Source organism: Brachycentrus maculatus, unplaced genomic scaffold, assembly GCF_059751285.1.
Source record: "Brachycentrus maculatus isolate JH-2025_06_01 unplaced genomic scaffold, ASM5975128v1 h1tg000199l, whole genome shotgun sequence".
Classification (NCBI taxonomy): domain Eukaryota; kingdom Metazoa; phylum Arthropoda; class Insecta; order Trichoptera; family Brachycentridae; genus Brachycentrus; species Brachycentrus maculatus.
In genome coordinates, this window is record NW_028280950.1 from 655,495 (window position 1) to 678,564 (window position 23,070).

General features: G+C 31.3%; 1 long non-coding RNA gene and 1 other non-coding gene across 2 annotated transcripts in view; one reads left to right on the top strand and one right to left on the bottom strand.

The window, feature by feature from the left end:
* Positions 1-8,902: 8,902 nt before the first annotated feature.
* TRNAG-GCC (transfer RNA glycine (anticodon GCC)) lies at positions 8,903-8,973 on the bottom strand. Its single transcript has one exon. It is a non-coding gene; the product is annotated as a tRNA-Gly (tRNA).
* Positions 8,974-12,893: 3,920 nt separating this feature from the next.
* Positions 12,894-23,070, top strand: part of LOC148307391 (uncharacterized) — a 32,542-nt gene continuing 22,365 nt past the window's right edge. Inside the window, exon 1 of the long non-coding RNA XR_015837852.1 lies at positions 12,894-13,006. This is a non-coding gene — a long non-coding RNA (uncharacterized LOC148307391). The remainder of the gene's footprint in view (positions 13,007-23,070) is intronic.

A 23,070-nucleotide genomic window follows, 5' to 3' on the forward strand; every position in this document is an offset into this window, starting at 1 on the left:
TTCGTGCTTTAAAAAGTGCATTTTGTATAAAAATATTTGGACATTCCTCTTCAGATTATTTTGTTTCCACTACAAATATTTACTCCATTATTGCTTACAAATTAAGGCCCAGCAGTCGTTAAGTCGCAATCATTCCGCCGGAGACCACCGGAGAGGTTACATGCCTGCTCACACCCATTTTTTTTAAAGAATGAAACTATATTGGATATTTTTTGTTTTTCAGAATATATATAGAAAAAATATTTCTATATATTTTTTTCAGTGCTTACCTTTCAATATCTCTTTTCTTTTCAAAACCTTATAATAATTTCGAAGAAAAACTAACTTTTTCAGTGCAAAAACGGTGTTTTCAGAAAAAAAATCAATTAGGTACGTAAAATATTACCTGGATTTAGAGAAAATTAAGTTGCGACTTAACGAATGCTGGGCCTCGATCATACAAAATGATGCAATACTTTTGCAAGATTAATATTGATATTGACTTAGGTGCGTAGATGTGTTTGTTTTTTCTGCCAATGTAACAAAATAACACCCGGAATCATGTTTTTATAAGTTGATACAAAACAACACATTTAAGTTATGTGTTTTGATGTAATCGACTAATAAACCTTTTAACTGATCTAATTATAATAAAATCCTTGACGAAAAACCAGGCCTACTTATGGTAGTTTGCGATCACATTCCGATAAAAAGACCGTCAAAAAACACCATCAAAACGTTAAGATGTGCCAAAGTCAATGATGGAAATGAGAAAAATAGTGAAGTATTTTTTTTTCAAATGAGTTTTTTTTAACACGTTCTTCGCCAATACTAACATTTGTCAATTTTAAAATTGAAAATGATAAAACAATGATGTATTTAAATAATTTTAATTTTATTTGACGATGGTTTCCATAGTTAAAGAATTTTGAATATAGCTCTGGATTGAGGTCACTGGTGCCCCCATGGCTCTCCGTTCCAACACAGGCGAGGTCACCGTTGCCCCCCATGGCATTTAACGTGTTAAGAGAATAACCCGCCAAGCTTTAGAGGCTTGTCTGTAGGTAGAATATTAAGGATAAGGAAGGTAAATGTAAAAAAATACATCACAAACACCCAGACCAATTGAAAATAGATCTTTCTTCAATTTATTTTATAACTGGCGGGAATCGAACCCGCGATGCCAGTTTCGCAGTCAAGCGTCTACCCAACTACGTCGCGGTGCCTGCCATCATCTCAAAACGTAAACAATGTATGAAAAATTTTGCATTCATGGTTCAAAGTTCACTAATAAGCTAAGTCAGAATACCACACACGTATGTTATATTACATTAATGTATTACATTTATTTATTTCTTTTCAACATACACATAATTACAAATTTTCATTTTAAACAATTATGTACAAATTTACACAAAAGCTGAAACATATTTTACTGTGTTTAACGAAATTTTTATCGACAACGAGTAGAATTCGGAAAAATCTATGATTTACCCACTCCGTGTTTTTGTTCGTTCAAGAAATATCGATTTGAAAGATAGCTTTTTCGCACAAATCTTTTTCTTCCTGGCCCCATTTCAACTTATCGTCTTTGTAGACTGTTGGGGTCAGCTCCCCTCGTCCTCAGGTTGTAGGTCTTTATATCATACACAACGTCACCTATCCCATACCTTCGAATCATGTTATCTTTCTTTAGCATTTATGATTTTTTTACCCTTTCTCCACATGTCTTTCGAGGAAGATCCATGGTAATCGCCTTTTTTGCAATATGTTCAGGTTCTCTACGTCCTATGTACCCATACCATCTCAATTGCTTTTCTTCTACCCTTATATAATGTCAGTTACACCCAGGCTTCCACGGATGCGTGAACTCTTTATTTTGTCTCTAAGGGACACTCTAGCTGACCATCTAAGCATTCATTTGAGCATTTTCGCACAAATATTTTCTATTTATGTCTTCATTTCAAATTTGTCGATTCTTACCAATATAAGACGTTAAAATTATATATTTTTTAAATGAAACCCTTATCCGCACCCCAATGGTGCATAGGGCACTGCATCATATAAACGCAGTGTTATCTTAATCGTTAACACATGAAGGAAATATGATCAGCCATCTGCTTCAGGAACCCGTCCAGGGTAATATTGAATAAACATCAAAGTGAAAAAATCACTTATATTTATTTGACCCCCCTGGGAATCGAACCCGGGACCTCCAGAACGATAGCCGAGCGTGCTGACCATTACACTACAAACGTACGCGATACGTATTCAAAAGAATAATTAATATTACGGATTTGAGTTTTTAATTTATATTTGTTGTTATGTGCCGTTCATGAAGTACCATATTGATTTCCACAGAATGTCTCAGCAGGAAATAACTTGCTATTTTCTTGCGTCATCGATTCGGTTTCTGGTGTTTTAGTCTCTGCACAGTAATGTAGGTGTCACGGTAATGATCGTCAAACCTCGCCATAAAACTGAACAATAAAAATAGTAATTGTGTCGGTACTTCGGTAACTATTGCGTTCATTTTAATAATATTCAGTCAGGTTTTTCCTCTACTATTGCTTACTTATTTCAAATATTGCAGCATACAAGTTTGCTTGAGAGGTTTTAAAAGATATCTTATTTACAATTAAAATGTTTATTTGTTCCACATGTCCAAACAATCTTAATACACCATTCTTAATTTTATTGATAATACTTATCTCAGCCTTTCTTTCCTTATTTCACCATTCGAACATCTATCACACATAGTTTTCCAGAGTATATAAGATATATAATTTATATTTGAAGCACTAACTTTTTGATTTTCCATTTTGTAATTAAAATAAAACTTTGTTTTAAAATCACTTTAAAAATTTTATTATAACTTAATTGCAATGTCTACCGGTTTCGAAGCTAACCGCTTCATTATCAAGACTGATTAATACTAAAGGATATTATAGGAAATCTATAGTATTAATCAGTCTTGATAAAGAAGCGGTTAGCTTCGAAACCGGTAGACATTATAATTAAGTTAAAATTAAGTATTTACAGTGATTTAAAAAAAAAGTTACATTTCAATTATAAAATGGAAAATCACAAAGTTAGTGCTTCAAATATAAATTATATATCTTATATACTCTAGAAAACTATATGTGATAGATGTTCGAATGGTGAAATAAGGAAAGAAAGGCTGAGATAAGTATTATCAATAAAATTAAGAAAGGTGTGCTGAGATGGTTTGGAAATGTGGAACAAACGAGTGAGGGAAGAACGGTAAAGAAATTAAATAAAATAAATACAAATTTATGAAGCGAATGTAGTTGAAAGAAAGAACAAAGGAAAACCGAGAAAAACTTGGAATGATCAGGTACGTCAAATACTTGAATGTGGTCAGGTCAGGAGTCTAAATAATCGGCGGGTTTGTATGAGGAGATGCATGAACGCGGAAGTGGCGAAGAAAGTTTTTCAAAGACAGAGTGGTGTGGCGTCCTATTATCATTGCCTATCCTTAACAGGAAGCGGCGTGATAGTTAGTTAGTTAGTTAATATAATTAACGATGACAGATTTCACGAGAGATGGTAAAATATTGTACGTTTTAAACTCTTGTTATTTTATTAAGTCTGTACCTATGATAAATGCTTATTTGGCCATTTGTAATATAATATTCCGTTTACTTGCCCTCAAATTATAATAGCTCCTTTAAATTTGAAATATGGTTTTCATAAACGTTATACATGTTAAAACCGAGGATATTTTTTGACCATTTTTGCCTTTCAAAGCGTTTTTTTAAACTCCATTACTTCCAAAGCTTTTGATGCATTTGGACACTCTTGTACCATATTATACGTAGTAATTACAAAAAAAGTATGATAAATTCGTATTACCGTTATTTCTATTTTGCAATGTTACGGACATTTCTTGATATTCATGTGGCGGTATTCCAATATTCGAAAAAAGTTTGGTCTGGTGGCAAATTGTACATTCAATAAAAACGAACCCTCACCTCTAATGTCTGTCTGTTGCGCTGGTCGGAGCTGTGGAGGGGTTTGCGTATCGACCGTCGAGTTGCCAGTCAGACATAACTGAATAACGGAACTAACCTACATACTAATCACCTGACCCTCCCAGACTTAGGGCAATCCCGGAAACTCGGTGATGGTTTGTAAGTTTGTATTATATTATTTAGGTTGTCAGCAACAAGGACATTGAAAGCTATAAAATATTAATTCATAGTAAATTCGGGTCACAATTTGATACATTTTTTAATGCTTTCTCTGCTTGGTTCCTTGAAATTTGCTTTAAGATTCTAGAGTTTCTCAATCAGATCCGGGAATGTTCCGGGAAGCTGTCAATATTTTTTTTTTTAATTCCCAAGTAATTTACCAGCACTCAGAACCCATGTAGGTACATAAAAAAGTAACACAAAGGCAACTCAATTTGTTTTGTTCAAAGAAATTTCCAACGAAAAGGTAGATATTTGGAGATCTTTCTTTATTAGCTATATAATTCTTTTTAGTGTCGGGTTGTGGTCCCGTGGTTATCGCGTTAAGTCAGAATTTCGCGGTTTGAATCCCTCTACCGCAATTTGATACCTATTTCTAATAATGAGCCGCTTAGGGTCACAGAAATAGTATGAAATTGAAATATTTGTGTACAATGTGTAAAATAAAAACACAAATATTTCTCTTTTTTGAAAAAATAAAATAGTTAAATTTACTCTAAATAGCAAATTAAAGACACGTTATGTAAAAGGGTTATATTTTATAGTATTCTAGTTGTATATATTTTAAATATTTTGTAGAATAGACGTTAAATTAATTTTAATAAACTACGGGTTAGGATGTCGATAAATCAATCTACCCCGCCTCATAATATATTTTTTTAAATCTTAGATAATTGCTATTCAAATCGATGGATTATATTTTTCGAATAAAGGTCAGTTAGGATATATAATAGAACGAAACTCAAAAACTCTTGAACTAAAAACAAATGAAAAAAATGGTGGGAAATCCAGTTTTTATCCGAGTGGTACGTAAGCTTGCCTTTCCTGGCGCAAACTATAAACACGTTTTTGGTAAAGAGATATTACGAGGCGGATCACATCCCCGTAATAAATAAAGGCTTTACGCACGTACTTATTAATGAACAGCCAATATGCCTTGAGGGGAATAGCAGCCTATGTACGTCAATGCCCTAAACTCCAAACAGCATCATCGGCGGATCAATAAATGCGTGTACAAGTGTCTAAACAAACCGATCATGACTTGCTGTTTTAAACGAGTTTCTCAGTTCTCAGATTTACGCCTCCAAAATGTGTGTGTATACATAAAGTGTACATGTATGTAGGCATGTGTGTAGATACACATACATATAAAAATACATAACAGTGTGTCTGTGGTTATACGGGTAATGTCACGGAGCTGAAGCGGATATAACAAATACTTGAGGAAAAAATCGTAAAATGTTAAAACGCACATGTTTTTCTGGCGAAAAAGAAAATATCCGTTTGGTAATAAGTGCCTAAAGCGCGAAATTGATCACCTTGCCTTCGTATAAGTAACGATCAATATCATGCTGCGTCAATACGATACAGTGCCCTATGGAACGTTGAGTACGAAAAATGTTAAAGGAATATATTTTTTAAATCAGTCTGAACGTCTGAACGGATGTGACGAATGAAACTAAAGGATTTAAAATTTTAAAACAGGTATCAGTTAATTTGAACAAAGAAATTATATTATTTTTTGACATCTCAACAATGATGAAGAAGAATTTAGAAGTCTGGGCATTACGTGGCTTACGACCGTCGTAGGCTGGTTTGAGTGATCACTTTACACACGTGTAACATTCACCAATTATATCTATGATTGACAGCCATACTACTCAAATCTTGAAACTTCTATATATACGAGTATATTGATCTAATTCGAAACATGTTGGGTGAATTGACTAGAATTTCTCCAGAGACATCTATGGTGAAATGAAAGAAGCTTTTTATTGAGCAGAAAAGTGTTCACTTATACCAGGCTATGACGGTCGTAAGCCCCGTAAATGCCCAGACTTCCATATTCTTCTTCATCCATGTTGAGATGTCAAAAAATAATATGAAAAATAACTCCTATAATTGGAGATAATCCAGATTTGTGAACGAGTATTTGGACAAACTCAAAATGTTGTAAATAAACATATGACGTTGTCTTTCAAATATAAAAAGCATTAAACATAATAAAACATCGTTTATAATGATAATAATAATAAAACCCTTATCCGCACCCCAATGGTGCATAGGGCACTGCGTCATATAAACGCAGTGTTATCTTGATCGTTTACACATGAAGGAAAGGTGATCAGCCCTCCGCTTCAGGTACCAGTCCAGGGTAATATTGAATAAATATTACGGTGAAAAAATCACTCATATTTATTTTTACCCCCCCTGGGAATCGAATCCGGGTCCTCCAGAACGGTAGCCGAGCGTGCTGACCATTACACTACGGAGGCGGACATATATATAAACAATCTTGTAAACTATACCAGATGCTGTCGAATTAAAGGTATAATAGAAAGGGCCCTAATAAATGAAGAGAGATTAAAATTTTATAAATTACTACTTGTAATTTATCATTAACGTTTCGCTCATTCCTTTCAAGAACGTCATAAATCAAAAATCGTCAATTTTCAGTTGTGCATGTTTTCGGAATGCCCAGAAAATGTACTATATCAACGCAAAAGAGGTAAATTTTCAACTTAATATTTACCCGCTACAGGGCAGAAAGTGTTGTTTTTCCATTTTGAAGAAGAGGATTTATTTAATTATTTTTTTAAATATACTTAATATTTTTCAAATGGAGAAAAAACATTCAGGTTTTACCTAAAAAGATCTGTTTTACAGTAAAAAGTTCAATAAGTGGCTTGATATTTATTTTTAATACATTGTATTATATTTGTAAACTTTAAAAACGATCTCCTGAAAAATCAAGTTTTTTGATTTATGACGTTCTTGAAAGGAGTGAGCGATTTTTACGGTCCTGATGGTTGGATTTGCCCGACCGCGACCTCGGTCTTAACCTTAATTTTTTTTAAATATTAACTATCTCTTTTTATACACATACACATTTCCTTGTTATTTCTAAGAGATCACTTTCTGTTCATTATAAGATATTATAAATTTAAAAGAGAAAACATATTCACAGTATTTTTTCAATTTTAATTAAGAACAAAAATATTCTTAGTGGTATTGAACTACAATTAAATTACAAAAATGTCAATTTATTGATTTGAACCTTTATTCAATTTACATTAAAAAAATTAATAAAAAGATAGAAAATAAAAATAATAATACTGTGTGATTGTCAATAATGAGTAGAATTGGTGAATGTTACACGTGTGTAAAGTGATCACTTAAACCAGCCTAGTCAACCCAGACGGTCGACGAAAGCCCTGTCCAGACTTCCATATTCTTTTTTATCTATGTTGAAAGCATCTAAAATAGACACTGCGGGTTATTCCTTCAATTAAAAAAAAAGAACTCAAAAAAATAATATAAAAAAATAACTCCTTAAGTTGGAGATAATCCAGATTATCTCCAACTAAAGATAATCCAGATAATCTTGTCCGCCTCCATAGTGTAATGGTCAGCGCGATCGGCTACCGTTCTGGAGGTCCTGGGTTCAATTCTCAGGGGGGGGTCAAATAAATATAAGTGATTTTTTCACTCTAATATTTATTCAATATTACACTGGACTGGTACCTGAAGTGGAGGGCTGATCACCTCTCCTTCATGCGTAATCGATCGAGATAACACTGCGTTTATATGAAGCAGTTCCCTATGCACCATTGGGGTGCGGTAAGGGATTTATTATAATCTAGATTTGTTAACAAGTATTTGGACGCACCCAGAGCGTTGTATCCTTTATTCACATTATTTTATAACCATCATATAGCTTGCCAAATTCGGCTGAAAGGATACATGTCGCTCGCTCCTTTCAACAACGTGATATATCAAAGATCGTCAATTTTCAGTAGTGCATGTTTTCGGAATGCCCAGAAAATGTACTATATATCAGCAAAAGCGGCATATTTTTCACTTAATATTTACCCGCTACAGGGCAGAAAGTGTTGTTTTTGCATTTGAAAAAAAGGTTTTGTTTATTTTTTTTTTAATATACTAAATATTTTTCAAATGGAGAAAAAAAACTTTCTGGTTTTTCCTAAATAGATCTGTTGCACAGTAAAAAGTTCAATAAGTTACTTGATATTTATTTTTAATACATTTTATCATATTCCTAAACTTTAAAAGCGATCGCCTGAAAAATCAAGTTTTTTGATATATGGCGGTGTTGAAAGGAGTGAGCGATATATAAAGATAAATTGAAGAATTCAATGTTAATTTAACAAAAAATTTAACAGTTTTTGAACCAATATTATCAAATAGAAGAATATGCGTCGTCTAGGTGTTAAATATCATTGAATTTTATCGCGACATCAGAATAAGTACCTGACACCACTACACGTAAAAGAACGTAATAGAATCAGCTGATTTCACAATTCAGCTCACGCGGTCTCTCGGTGCAGATGTACTCAATGTACCCGACAAGCACTTGATTCGCACCCAGAATATACTTTTCAATTTTGCACACTGCTAAGTAGGTACTTAAGCGTAGAAATTCATTCGCAATCTCTTGTGTTTTTTACCGCATTTTTTTACTTTAAATCATTATTCACATTTTTATTACGACTGTTTTCGCTAAATATTTACTATGCTATAAATTGACTTTTTTATAAATTGAGTTTCTTCAAAATACGTATGTATGTTGAACTACATATTCATGCAATTCGTCAATTATACATTGCACAATCTTATATTTAAATCAGATTTTATTTTTTAAATAATTATAATAATTAAATAAATGGAAAAATAAAATAAAATATTTATGCATCGGCCGGGAATCGAACCCGGGCCGCCCGCGTGGCAGGCGAGCATTCTACCACTGAACCACCGATGCTGCGAGTGCTGCTTTCGTACTTTTCATACAGTATCAAATACTCAACGTTCGAAGATCATTAAACTCGCTGTATTCTGTCGTCAGATTGGCTTTACTTGAGGTGAACGGTGAATGTAATGAAAACTTTGCAGTGAATGGATAATACGAGTAAAAGCTGAGTACGTTATAAAAATACCCGTTCGATCCCCTTCTACAAACATGTTTTTTTTGTGAGAACATAATATTTCTAATGTATTTAAATAGTAGTTTGTATGTATGTATTTACCAATATATGGATAAATTAAAAATACGTAAAAAATTATTAAATTATTATAACTAACTAACTAACAGTGGCAGGCAGGAACGCCATACCACTCTGTCTTTGCAAACATTCTTCTCATCTTCCACATTCATGCTTTTCCACACACATACCGGCCGATTATTTCGACTCCTGCACCGGCCGCTTTCAAGTATTTGACATACCTGATTGTGCCAAGTTTTCCTCGGTCTTCCTCTGCTTCTTTTTCCAACTACATTCGCCTCATAATTTTTTTTAACCGTTATTTCCTTACTCATACGTTCCACATGTTTAACCCATCTCAACACACTTTTTTTAATTCTATCAACAATGCTTATCTCACCCTTGCATTCTTTTCTTATGTCTAACGTACACTGTTTTGCCGCACAATCGTATGAGGGATCGCATTTCGACTGCATTCAGTCTGCTTTCATCCCTCTTTTGCCAACTCATTTATTTATTTTTATTACCATTCCTAAATAGTCGAAGTTCTGATCTACATGTATAATATATGAACCGTATTACTTCCGGAAAGTTCGCCTCTCCCGGAAATTAACATTTCCGATGTTTAAGACGTCATATTATGTCGCTAATTTATTTATACATATATGGAATGTACAAATAACTATATGTATATTGTCTCAATTATTTTGTTAATCCACCTCCGTAGTGTAGTGGTTATCACATTTGGCTTCCATACGGGGCCGAGTGCGATTCCCATCAGGGGAGATAAAAAACATGTGTTTTTTCACTCTAATATTTATGTATTATTGGCCTGGAATGGTATCTGAAGCGCGGGACTGATCATCTCGCCTTTATATAATTTTTTATTATAACCTTTATCCGCACCCAATGGTGCATAGGGCACTGCATCAAATTGACGCAGTGTTATCTTGATCATTACTTACATGAAGGCAAGGTGATCACTCTTGCGCTTCAGGAACCAGTCCAGGGTAATATCAAATAAATATTACAGTGTAAAATCACAAATATTTATTTTCACCCCCCCTGAGAATTGAACCCGGGACCTCCAGTACGGTAGCTAAACACGCTGACCATTACACCACGGAGGCGGACATATATATATATATATATATATATATATATATATATATATATATATATATATATATATATATATATATATATATATATATTTATATATTATATATATGTCCGGACATATCGGACTTATATATTATATTTATATAATACGATCAAATAAACATTGAGTCAATTTGATGCAGTTCCCTATGCACCATAGGATGCAGATATTAAATAATAACCATTTGTGAGTAGTTCCATAATATATAAAAATGAACGTAACCATCATTTTATTCTTTGGTCTAAATTTAGATCAATATGGACTTGCACACATTAGCAGTAGCTTATACAACTTGTACGTGCTTGTACGAGTAAAGGCAACCACTGCTGATATTCTTACTTTCCTCTCCTTCAATTTTTTATGTTTTATTTTTTTTTATACTATCTATTACCCTACTTTATGTTAATTACCTACTATTCCTCTCCCACTTGCTTTCCTATAGCACCTGTTATATTATTAACTCTCAGACCAGCACACAAAGTTTTTTTTAGTAAAACTTTAAATCTAAAAAAATAGATTAATAGATTAGATTCATTTTGTTAAAATGTACAATAATTTTTTGATGACTTCATTCTTATAAATATGAACTTAATATACTCGCATGTGATTACGACATTTCGTTTACAAAATAACATTTTTTTACGATGGGTAGCAGTAAGCGGGTTTTTCGGAACTTTTTCAAGTAACAAAAAACATCACAATTATCAAAGTGACATAGCATTATTTTATGTATATCCGGAAGATGTGTATCTCCGTGGGAAAACAAAATTGACATTTTCCTGTATTTTTAATTGCATTTTAACATAAAACCTGTTATTATAACGTGTTTCGGAATGAGAATTTATACAATTTTACATGATTCAACTTGCACTATGATGACAATTAATAGATTCCTATACAATCGGATTATTATTATTGGAGAACTTTCCATAAATTACGCCATTTTTATTAATCTCAAATGTTATTTGAAAAAATGCCAAACAATATCGTTATAATTTGGGATTTTTAACTTTACTTTTTATGCATGGGTTTCCCGGATTGCATTCCCATTTGGGTATACCAAAAAATCCGTGTCATCTTTAATAAGTAATAAAAGAGTTGCTAAATCAAAGCTTTCCTAATCCAACCAAAGGCCATCCATCCATACATGGCTCCAGTACCATGTACAGTGTCATGAGATTAATAATAAATATTTAGGGGTGAAAATACTTAAATCTTAAGAAAAGTTAATATTCGAGAAACCAACATGACTTTACAATACCAAAATGCAATATCAAACAATTCCAACAGAACTTTAAATATTTGGGAACCAAGTACTTCAATAACCTTCCTACAGATATAAAAAATAACACATTAAAATGTAAAAAGCAATAAAATGAATTATATACGTGTTAATCTGAGAAAGAAAAAAAATCACATAAAATAATTTTAATAAAAATAAATTATATTACCAAAAAGCATGAACAATATATAATAAGTGTAAGTCTCTCTCCAAGCACAAGAGCTAAGTCTCTTTATTGGAGAGAACTGTGTTATTAATTTTAAGATTGTGAAAGTGGAAATATTTTGTAACCAGATTAAATAATTAAAAAAAAAATACGCCTAATCCAAATCTAAATAAATACCTTGGAAAAAAAATTGGAATTGTATTTTACTAAAAGAATTTAATATCCTACACGATGCGAACGAAACTAAGTACAAAAGAACAACAACCAGATTTGTGAACATACTCAAAATATTTGGACGCACTAAAAATATTTTAAATAAAATAACTGATCAAATTAATAGCTGCATAAAATTGAAAATCATATTTAAAGGCGTTTCCTATTATTTGAAATAATTCGGTTAGTATCTTACATAAATCCAAATAAAATTGTCTCTGCTAAATAAAATCTTTCCTAATCCAACCATAGATGGCTCCAGTGAACTCACTTGTACAGTGTCATGAGATTAATGATATATAAGTGTTCCAAATATTTAAGTAGTGTGGTTGTCAATCATGGGTAGAATGGTGAATGTCACACGTGTTAAGTCATCACTTAACCAGCCTATGACAGGTCATAAGCCCGGAATTCTATATTCTTCTTCATCTATGTTGAGATGTCAAGAATGTAAAAAACAATCTATTCATAAATAGATAATTGCGGTGGGTAGATCCGAAATAGATTGCATCATTCGGCCATGTCGTATTTGATTGCATGTCATAAACAATTTTCTTCCATACAGTTGTATAAATAAGTATTGTAAAATGTGCCGGCACATGGCACGGGAAAACTCATTGATACCCCATTATTGTAAATTTTAAATTGTTATTATGTGCGCGATGAAAAATAAATCATGTTTATATTTTCCTTGCTATAACTTTATCCTTTTATTACTAATTGGCTTTTAACATTTAAGTATATTTTATTTTGAAATCCATTGACATTTATAATTATAAAAATAAAATATTTTATGATATGTATTGAAGATTTCTTCTTTTAATTTGTACTATAAAATTGTTCTTATATCTGCGATGTATAAAAGTCAGATTTATTTATAGGGTCGGTATAAAGCAGTGATGCACAACCCGTGGCCGGCACTTGGTTGCGGTCCAAATTTCTAAACAAAATGTTCAAAAGATGTCATCCACGAAAAAACAACCAAGAAAGGTATTACTGATTTTTTTTTTATTATTTTGTTCCAAAGTAATAGGCCTTTGTCAGAATGTTGGATTATTGGCTAATAAATTAATTTGAAATATCACAAGACTATCGATAACATTCTTATTGAAATCTGTAGGGAACTAAGGGAGATATTAAAGTTTGAACATTAGATATTTAAATTAAACGAAAAACGTGCGTTCGCTTTCGTCATCAAATTTCCGTCATCGAACGTTTTATGACGTCATATGGTTTATTGTCTATGGTTTATAGAGCTGTAATAGTAGAAGTATGGATTGTTTGTTTACCACTACACTACCATTTGTGTTATACAAATATGAGGGGAGGGGGGGGGTGGGCGGGTGGAATTTAGACATCAACAAATAGAGCCGCCAATAATTTAGCAATGACACCAACATTAAAATAACTCCATCGTTTTTGTGACGTCATTCATTGCCAACTTACGAAAATAACGTTTTTTCGGGGTGAATTTTCCAAAAGAAAATGATGAATGAAAATATTTATTATATCGGATGTTATAAACACAAAACGAGTCTAATACAATCCTTTATAGGTTGCGTATGTTAAATCAAATATTCCTCCCGTCTGACAAACATACATGGCTAATTTAAGATCAGGAATTTTATGACGCATCGCTTTGCCTTAAGGGTAGGCAAAGTAAAAAGAACCCTACACCAATCTGTGTTTGCAAAAAACCAACGCTTCCTCGTCTACTCATACATCTCCTCATATATACATACTCTTACATACATACCCGCCGATTATTCCGATTCCTGAGCCGACCACTTCCAAGTATTTGAAATACTTGACCATGCCAAGTTTTCCTTGGTCTTCCTCTGCTTCTATTTCTAATTATATTCGACTCGTTTTACTGTTCTTTCATTATTAGTTCAATTGACATGCCCAAATCATCTCAACCCACCTTTCTTAATTGTATCGATAATGCTTATCCCAGCCTTGCATTCTTTCATTATTTCATCATTAAAATATCTATCATACATCGTTTTGCCACACATTCGTCTGATGGATCGCATTCAGTCAACTTTCATCTTTATTTTGCAAATCCCATGGTTCGCTTCCAAACATTAAGCCTGGAACCAGGACTCCGTTGTGTACTGCGTATTTTCAGACAAAATACGACAATTTTCAGTTGTGCATATTTTCGGAATGCCCAGAAAATTTACTATATCCCAGCAAAAGAGGCATATTTTTAACTTAATATTTACCCGCTACAGGGCAGAAAGTGTTGTTTTTGCATTTTGAAGAAAAGGTATTGTTTAATTATTTTTTTAAATATACTAAATATTTTTCAAATGGAGAAAAAACCTTTAGGTTTTATCTAAAAAGATATGTTGCACAGTGAAAAGTTCAAAAAGTGGTTTGTTATTTATTTTTAATACATTGTATTTTATTTTAAAACTTTGAAAACGTTCTCATGAAAAATCAAGTTTTTTTTTATTTATGACGTTCTTTAAAGGAGTGAGCGATATGTATTATACATACATATACAGATTATAATCAACCACATCATTTGCGGCTTTTGGAGGCGGTTAGTAATTTAAAAATTAAACTCCAAATAATTGAAAATTAAAACTCGCTTGATTAGCTGAAAAGAAAAGGTTTTGCATCTCTTGGTGATATGATCTTCATACATTTATCGTGAGTGATGACGTCGCTCTTTTTGTAACGTGGAGATGAGTTGAAAGCTAATGAATGAAATGTCGATATACGCATGTTAAGTACCTAATTTAAATTTAATTTCAAATTATATGTATATTTATATGCCGGTATCTTGCCTCGTTGTCGCCACGTGTTATATTTTAGCGTCATCATATATTTCGTTTTGACGAATTTTGTAACGACGTTTTATTTTAACTTTGGTGTTGAAAAAAATATTTCGTATTTTCATTTTAAAAGTGCGATTGCAATATTGGCTATTTTAGGCGCGTGCCTTCCATATACGCAGAAAAGCAGTGCCTATCATAACATACTCGCGTGACGCAACCAGTACCTACACTACCTTACTAGTACCAGCTTACCTCACGACCTACCTATAGTGCCATCCCTAGTAAGTAGTACCTAGCTTACCTTACTACCTACCACTACTAACTGCCTACTCTAATTAATTTTTTGTGCACGTCACTGGGCTATAAATATTATTCTTTTGATAAATTAAAGAAGTAGCTTTCAAACTTTTTCAAAAAGACTCTTTGATAGCTACTAGAAAATGTGAGATATTTTGTTACGAATATTATTATAAATTAGTTTTTTTATTACAAAAAAAAACAGACACACAATACGGCTATCCAAACTCAAAGCACAGCAAGGAACATTTTTTTTGTAGTATGTTTTTTTTGCTTTTTTTTTGGACTAAGTAGATTCCACTTAGTCCAAAAATGCAAAAAAAAACATACTACAAAAAATGTCCCTTACTGTGTTTTAAGTTTGGACAGCCGAATAGCCGAAAGTGATTTTTTCAAATTAAAGAATATTAATTAACCAGAATATATGTATAAAGATATCATATACCTCCTGTCATCGGCTGGCATAAATCATCTCTTTATACAGTCATGCAAAATTTAACGCTCCGGCCATATTGGTACAAAAAGTTACACAGTTGACCGAAAACTGCCACATTCCTTTCCCATAAAATAACATCCTCCCTGTATGATGTAATGATGATTGATAATCCTTAAGGCCCAACATACGATAAATCGCTACTTAATTTTTTTTTATAAATATTTGACGATATTTTTTTTAAATTATCATTTTAGTAATGAAAAAATAAGTTTTTATTTATTTTTTTGATATCTCATCAAAGATGAAGAAGTATTCTTCTGATGTTAAAAAAAAATATTTTGAAAAATACGCCTATAATTGGAGATAATCCAGATTTGTGAACAAGTATTTAGTCACACTCAAAATGTTGTAAGTTTTTTTTTTAAATAAATATATGGTTTTGAATAGAAAACAATTATTGAAAGGGAAGGAGTTAAAAAATGTATATTCTAAAAAACAAAAAGTAAATCTAATATACGTTCTAAAAAATCGGGCGTATATTGACGTCCGGCTCTCAGCGCAGCGGGACGCTTAGGGAATTATATTATTGCGAGTAAGGCCTCGAGAGAATAAATGCATTATTTGTATTCATACAAAGATTTAGAGATAGATAATCAATATAATGTGAAATTAATCGGTTTAACTGTTAACCGAAATCTATTTTATTTATTGGAAAATTAACCTAGTAATTGTATTCATTCAAGATTTAGACATATCTAATTTATCGTAAACTCAACCGGTTTAACTGGTAACCGAGTGTCTATTTTATTTAATTGAAAATATCATTAATTTTATTGTTGAAGTATGTAACACATGTATCTCGATACCTATTTTCTACATCCTTTTTGAATATCATTATTATATGGTATTTAGTATCTCTTCTTCATTATTATTATTTTAATTTTGAGTGATATAATTACGAATTATACGATTCGCACATAATTTAATGATTTGCGATATCTACTAAGTCAGTTAGTATGTCCTGCGTGTTTTGTCTTCAAGCTAGACCTCAAACACGCGTATGTATCCCTAATTCCGAGAACCCCTTATAGCGCTCTATGCGTTTACAAAAAGACAAGTTTTTTTTAATGCATGGGTCCAAATGGAAACCAAAAGTTTCTTTACTGGACTTAGGAATGTGATGGAAGCGTTTAGAGTGATGGATTTAACATGTATTATTTCAGAGATACGTGTTACACATTACAGTGAAATGATTACACTGATAGATTAAAAATATATTTCAGCAATTGTTGCTAGCGTAATCGATTAAATTATCTTAGTCAAGAGATTGCCATGCGTACCCCCTTGATGCAACTTCGCATACCTCTAATTAGGAAACACTGTTAGTCAATGAAATTATTATAAATTGAAGGGTTGTGGAGGCTTCTGTGTACTGGCAAGAGTCGAGTCGGAATCGGATCTAGAAGTTATCTAAGTAATTAATAAGTTAATCTAAGAATGAAAGAAATAACGCACAAAAAATCATTAAAATAAAAATAAAATATATTACCAAAAAATATAAACAATAAATAATAAGTGTAAGTCCCTATCCAAGCACAAGAGCTTAGTCTCTTTGTTGGAGAGAACTGCGTTATCAATTTTCAGATTGTAAAAGTAGAAATGCCTATAAAATGTATTAATTTTTTTTAAAAACATTTGTAACCATATCAAATAAATGAAAAACAACAAAAAAAACTTAACCAACTAACTACTTATCCCATTCACTGCCTACATTGGGGCACTTCTTAAAAAAATGTAGTGGTTTTACAAACTTATATTTATTTAAATTGGCAGTGACATGGATATTAAAAGCTTTTAAATGTAAATTCACAGTAAAATCGAGGAACGATTTTGTTTTCATTTTCCATATTTAATTTTCGCAACTAAGTTCATAAAACAAAAACAAAAAATGCTTTGCAAGAGATGGTCTGCCAGAAGCCTAGATGCTTCTTTATCAGATCTGGGAATGCGGTGGGACAACTTTCAATATAAATTGAATAGCATCGATAAATATTTAAAAATTGAATCGACACGTGGACAGGCAGGTTAGTGCTTAAACCACAAACTTCCTCTCGGCCTCAATTATTCAATTTAATTCTCAAAGGTTGTAAGACCCACATGATAAATACTTTAAACCTAAGTTCAAAATTAATTATAAATAAAACTGTGCGTATTGTTGTTTACGCGAATTGGCATAACTGAATACTAAGCAAATCCATTATTTGGGTAGGAAAGGAATTATTTTTCAAGGAAATGGAGAATTCCGCTCAATATTTAAATAAGGTAATTTCGGAAGGGACAAACAAACATTTTTTATGTAAAATCGATCATAAAGTTACTTAACAAACAATCAATTAAACAGTTAGATGCCCTTCAAGTTCGCCTATTTTTTTTAAATAAATTTTAATTTGTCCTTAAGGTAAATATTTTGCGGCTTTATTTGATCGAACGTCCAAAAAACAACAAACTGAAATTAGCAAAGCAAATTGAGTGAAAACTAATTGCTTTTAAAGAAACATAAAAAATGGTGCTAAATGTCATGTTAGTGAATTTAATTTGTTACATAATTATTTTTATGCTTTAATGTTACATTCCCTTGAACATTTTGACTATCAAGCTAATTATTACCAAGAAAATATTAACCATTTCCAGTCAAAATTCGAAATAAAATCTGATTTTAAATTATCTAATCAAATCGAAAAATAAGTTATTGATGTCAAAACAGTTACCCTTTAATAAGGTTAACAAAATAATATAGTATATCCCAAAATAACGAATGAGGTTCGATATCTTCTTTTTACAACTTAAAAATAAAAAATTTGATCACATCACGCTCAATTAAAAATAATTGTGATGGGTTTTACCCTAAATACTTATAAACCCTAATATTTTTTAGCAATTTATAGTGTTTTTATGTACTTCCTTTAAATACTTAAATTTCCATATTCTTCTTCATCTTTGTTGAGATATCAATAAAAATAAAATTATGTAGTACAATAGTAATTTATTCGATTGGCAGCAGTTAAATCGAGTGTATTGAGGTTGTATTTACAAAAAAATGACGACTTATACCATAAATTATCCGATTTTTGAATTTTTTATTACTTTAATACTTTGATTTGGAAGTATTTGAAAGATCTTGCATTAAATATCCAAATTATTATAATTTACAGCGAATTAAATATTATAATACCCCCCTGTTTAATTTCAAGTAATATTGAACACGTCAAATAATAATCTGAATTATGAGGTCGTTCAACTTTCAAGGCAAGGCAAGGGGCTTTTTCTCACAAAAATGCTCAGAATAATGATTTAAGGTAATATGAACTCGTCTTTAAGGTCAAATCGATTACGTATTGCGAAACCCAGATTACGAATTCATGTGAGGCGAGACTGTTCGAAAGTAGTTACTGCCACTTACTCAAATTGTTCGAAAATAAATGAAAATTAAGAATTTTTAACCATTGTTCGGCTAAACAATCGACAGTCGTTCGATTTTTTAGCATGCTACCTGCTGCGCGGGTGAAAATGGCGTGCTCTGAGCGCGTCTGAACAGATTCGCTTATGCATGTAAACGAGCGTGCTTATTTCAAGCAAATGTATACAGCTAGAGAGCATGGTCGTCTTAAGCAGGCTCATAAGCATGCTTTATTAGTAGCATGTCTATCTGTACCTTTATTCCTGATACGATATCGTTATATATATGTGCCATGACTATTGTAGTTAAAGAAGTCTCAAATACAAAAATGCAAAACAAGTTTATGTGTTAGAAAGCTGTAAGTAAAAAATTTGATCTTTTAGTTATTTATTCACTAATAATTAATTCACTAATAATTCACTAATAATTCAAAATTTATCGAATGCATAGAATATTTTGCATGTTAAATCATCTACATGATTCATATACGAGATAATATTATACTTAATAGATAAAATATACTAAACGAGATGATTTTATACAAAATAAATAAATAACATGTCGAAGTATCTGGTTCGAGGAAAATAAATAAAGAAATATACCAAAGCCAAATTGGAAAAAAGGATACTGAAGTCATTTTATCGTCAATTTAATTAGCATATATGGTTTCATTTAATGTGAATTCCGGAAAATGTCGACGTCATTTTTTCCTGTTTGAACATGAGCTCCGAATATTGCACAGGAGAGTCCAACCGATTTGCAGTCACGAATTCTCAGAATTTTGTGTTTGGAGAGAAATTACCAATCTGATGTTCGAGTACCTGTATTTCTATGTAAAGCTATCAATCATTGAACAAATACAAATTTGTGCCACAAATAATAAAAATAAATTCAACGAAAACATCTTCACGCTATATTTCGACTTGTATATATTTTTTGAGGATTTTCATTTAACTTTTTTTTGGTAATAATGTTATCATAACGGTTTAAATAATAAAAATATGAAATCATTCAATGGGAAGCTAAATCAACCAAGATATTTTGAATAATATGTAAAATACATGTATTCAAAATTAAATATATTTAGAAATAAACAATTTCAACAGCCTTTCTTTAGAAATTCAAAATATAAATGACACAAACACTCTAAAAAAGAAACTCCACTATAAACATATACAGACCATACGTATATGTTTATAGTGGAGTTAAAAATAAAAATATAAATAAAAACAAATAAATAAATAAAAACAAAAAAATAAACAAACATTTAAATAAAAACATAAAAATATACGTTCCCCAGGAATATATATTTTTAAAATTATTTATTGATTCGGCATTAACTTTGTGGAATGACATGATTATTTTAATTAAATTAAACACTTGAATAATCCACTGAATTGAGCTTTATTTTATTTACGACTAGTTTCGAAAACGACAATTGTTTTCATCTTCTGGTACAAATTAAAACTAACGAATAAAAATATATTTAGGTGTATATATAGGTTAATAAATATAGGTAGGGGGGTTAAGGAGCAACATTTTTTGTAAAAGGAAACATTGATAATAATGGTGACGTATTTTGAAAAGGTATATTATTAATTATTGTTTTATCTGATTTTAAATTTTTATGTATTTCTATATTTTCTAAATTATTCATGACTTGACCTTTATTTGTAACAGAGTGTAATAATTTAAGTGTATGAGAGTCAAATGAGTGGTTAGTTTCCATGATATGATTTGCAAATTCCGAAAAATAATTACTTGTTAGACCACGGCGATGTTCTCTAATTCTAATTCTTAGACTTCTCGCAGTTTGGCCGATATATTTTTTATCGCAGTCACCGCAAGAAATTTCATAAATACCGCTTCTATCTAATATGTTAATATCTAATATTTATTAACCTATATATACACCTAAATATATTTTTATTCGTTACTTTTAATTTGTACCAGAAGATGAAAACAAGTGTCGTTTTCGAAACTAGTCGTAAATAAAATAAAACTCAATTCAGTGGATTATTCAAGTGTTTAATTTAATTAAAATATATTTTTTAATGTACTATCACTATCAAAAATTACTATCGAAAAACAGTCCCTCTCCAAGCACAAGATCTCATTCTTTTTTTTGGAGAGGCTCAGTGCAACTAAAATTTTATGATTGTATTAAATATAAATTGTATTATATTGTATACAAAAATGTAACTATTAAATTTTTAAGAAAATCAAATGAAATAAGTTAATGTTTCATCCATCGAGAAATTAAGAATTTTTTTCTGCAATTATCTTTGTATTATATTTGTTTTGTTTTTGTATTGCATTATAACACCTTTTCTTGTTTACAACATTTTGTGTGTGTCCAAATACTTGCTTGTGTTTCAAAATTAAAATCCTTTCTAAAATTAAAATTGTAATTTCCATTTGACACGGGAAAGAAACAATTTAGATCAATGACTGTTAATTAGTAAATAAATATTTGATAATCGGTAGTCGGGAAATACAACAATAAAATTTAAATAATTTTATTCCGCTATGCAACATGATAATTGAGTTGGCCCAATGAACTCTATCGACTTAAGGTGTCCGATTGTACAAAAGTCCGATCAATTTACATACTACTGAATAAAGGTGTTTTCATTACCCAATAATACTCCAAAACTAAAATAGATCATTGAACAGTAGTGGAATTCATAATTAATCACTTGTACTTCAGACAATATGGCCAAAGCCGGAAATTATTATTTCCTACTTTAAGTATATTTTTAGGAATAATAGGACAGACTCGAGAAGGTTACAACTGGGGAAGATTGCGATGGACTACAAAATACAGACAAATACAAATATTGTACATACTTATATGTAATTGAACGGAATCATGTAAGTATTTCGGCTCAACATAGGCCAAAATGCAGATGATTTGTATGTACATGTATATTTAAGTAATAAATAAATAAATCCTCATTAACAGCTATCACCAACTCGATATAAAACTGGAAGGAAAGAAGGCGATCGTGTAAAGTCCTAGATATCCCGCGAACCCACGAAAAATTTAAACGGATATGTTTTTAGAGGAAAATCCTGTAGAAGATTTACTCTACTTCTAAAAAAGTTATCTCTAACCCTTACCCGTAGCTTATGGTATATAAAGCACTGCATAGTATAGAAGCAGCGTTGTCTCGTCAAATACTAAAGGCGATCAGTCCAGGGTGATATTATATAAATATTAAGGTGAATAAAAAAACAGTATTTAAATATTTCCTCAAGGATCTCATACACATAGCCAGTGTCCAAGTTACATAAATTAGAACGAGTATAAGTATGCAACCCAGAGGGCCTCATGAAAAATTCTATTACCCGCAGCTTATGGTATATAAAGCACTGCATAGTAAAGAAGCAGCGTTGTCTCGTCAAATACTAAAGGCGGTCAACCCTTCGCTTCAGGATTCAGTCCAAGGTAATATTAAATAAATATTAAGGGTGATTAAAGAAAAAAATGTATTTAAATATTTCCTCAAGGATCTCTTACACATAGCCAGTGTCCAAGTTACATAAACTAGAACGAGTATGCAACCCAGAGGGCCTCATGAATAATTCTATTGTCTTTTTCTTATCTACTGTTTCTCCTCTATTTCTTTTCCCATATATCAGTAATGTTCATTACCCTGAGCTTCTTTACTTATATCATATCGCTCACTCCTTTCAACAACGTCAAATATCAAAACACCTTAATTTTTCAGGAGATCGTTCTTAAAGTTAAAAATATAATAAAATGTATTAAAAATAAATATCAAGCCTTATTAAACTTATTAAACTTTTTACTGTGCAACAGTTTTTTTAGATAAAACCTGAATGTTTTTTCTCCATTTAAAAATATTTTAAAAAATAATTAAACAATACCTTTTCTTCAAAATGTAAAAAAATCACTTCCTGCCCTGTAGTGGGTAAATATTAAGTTAAAGATATCCCGCTTTTGCTGGGAAGTACATTTTCTGGGTATTCCAAAAACATGCACAACTGAAAATTTACGATTTTTGATATATGACGTTGTTGAAAGGAGTGAGCGATATATACTCGTATT